General features: G+C 58.1%; 1 protein-coding gene across 2 annotated transcripts in view; it reads right to left on the bottom strand.

Annotated features, from left to right (window-relative positions):
- The window catches only part of NTRK3 (neurotrophic tyrosine kinase, receptor, type 3), a 190,140-nt gene that overhangs the window by 169,100 nt on the left and 18,924 nt on the right, over positions 1–2,116 (bottom strand). The gene's annotated exons all lie outside the window — the stretch shown is intronic.

Below are 2,116 nucleotides of genomic sequence, written 5' to 3'. Positions count from 1 at the left end.
CTCCCTGGCACTGGCTCCCGTGCATGTGGGGGGAGCCCTATGCTTGCTGGGAGCAGCAGCCTCCCCCGACGTGGCGAACACCTGCTCATCCTCGGGGACCTGCTCCGAGGCCCCCCTGGGAGCCCCACCGCCGTGTGCACCCATCACTTCACACGTCAACGGAATCATCTCCTGCTCAGAAGGAAAGCCTTCCGGCCTCCTTGTTCCCCAGGATTGAAGTCCCCCCGCCCCACGGCCTGCAGGGCCTGCTGACCTCTCACCTCTCAACCTCACCACCGTGCACACCCCACTCCACCCCTCAACTCTCCCACCGGCCCCTCCTCAGCGGTGCTGTGTTGCTGGAAACCTCTACCTCCACCCACCGAGGCCCGGCCTGAAACTTCACCATCTCATGCATCGTGACATCCCCACAGGATGTCCTTGGGCTGGGGACACAGAGGTGCCCTGAGAAGCCAGCGCCTGCTTTCCTGCCTGCTCAGCCCGGCCTGGGCAAGACGCAGCGTCACAGTGGGAACCCCGAGGGCTTTGAGTCAGCCAGACTCCCACCTCTGCCACCTCCCACCCGTGACCTTGAGCAAGTGGCATGGCCCCTGTGCCTCTCAGCTTCCTCCAGCAGGGCCGTGTCTGCACAGGAGGCCTGTGCATGGGCCTACCTCCCCCAGGTGCCTCCAGACCAGGCCTGGCGTGCCATCGGGTGCAGCCACTTTGGCAAAAGACCCGGCGGTGTTTTGTAAGGTGAGTTAAGAATGCGTCCCACAGCCCACAGGCCGGCCAAGCAGGTGTGCCCCCGGCCCCCACAGTCCGAGGCACTAAAACCTGAACGAAATTAAGCTCTGATGGACTTCCGCGGTGTCTGCCCCCGGGAAGTCAGAGAAAGACTCCAACTTCAGCCGACGTGCAAATCGTTTCGTCTTCTGATTCTTATGAGCTCAACTGTCTCTCCCCCCGCGGCGCCACCCCAAATATCCCTCAGCCCAGTGCCTGCGAATGGGCCTGCACGGGAGGCGGGGTCTTCACAGAGCGAGAGGTAGAGTGAAGTCAGTGGGGTCGGCCCTGAGCAGTATGACTGGTGACTTTGTAAGCACGGACGGACGAGGACACGGACACGCACGGAGGAATGCCCGCGTGAGGAGGGACAGGAGGCCACCACCCACAAGCCCAGGGGAGCAGCAGCCAGCCTGGCTCACACCTTGACCTTGGACTTCCAGCCCCCAGAACTGACAGGGACCCACGTCTGCTGTTTAGGCCGCTGTGACTGCGGCTTTTTGTGACGGGAGCCCCTGGCCAACTAACACAATGACTTAACGTGGTTTTTATTTTCTCAATTGCAAATCTGAAGGGTATGATCATCTTTTGATTGCTTAAGGCTAACGTTTCATTTTAGTGGAGAAAAAACAAAGGGTTCTATACGAACGCCTGATTTCCCCATCACCTGGCATGAACGCACAGTTCCACTTTGTCATAAGCTGGGATCTCGCAGAGAAAGAGAGGGAACAGCCGCAGATAAAGGCCGGTGCTCCTTCCTGATGGCCGCCCCCCCTCCCCGGGGCGACCGTGAAATTGCTTTGTATCCAGACCATGATTTTATCGTATTACTATATATCTGTGTCCATAAACAATGCATTATATTTGTCACTGTGTTTTTTAAACTACACATATAATATGTCATCCTGAAACTTGCTTTTCCGTTATCAGCACCATGTTTTCAAAACACAGCCGTGTTACTACACAGACTAGTTACACCGTAACTGCCGCACACCCTCCTACCGACCCACCCGGTTCCGTCTCTTCCTCTCCCGGGGTGTGAGCTCGTCCCAGCCGCTTGTGCACGTTGCAAAAGGCATGGGGCCGGGGGCGCTGCAGCCGGCCTGGGTCTGAGCCCGAACCGTGCCCTTCGCACCGTGGCCTGGGGCAAGCCCTTTCGCCATTTGGACTCAATTTCCTCGTCTGTGAAGTGAGAGCCGCCCTTCCTGTCCTATGACCCGATTAGATGAAACGCTACATAAACTTCCTGGACCATATTAAGTGCTCAGTGAACAGCAGCCCCGTCACTCTGAGCTCCGGAGACTGGGAAGCCAGAACAGTTGTGACGTGGGCCTGGACAACAAAGAGCACC

This window comes from Myotis davidii, unplaced genomic scaffold (assembly GCF_000327345.1).
Source record: "Myotis davidii unplaced genomic scaffold, ASM32734v1 scaffold164, whole genome shotgun sequence".
Taxonomy (NCBI): Eukaryota; Metazoa; Chordata; class Mammalia; order Chiroptera; family Vespertilionidae; genus Myotis; species Myotis davidii.
This window is presented reverse-complemented; position numbering and strand designations above follow the sequence as displayed.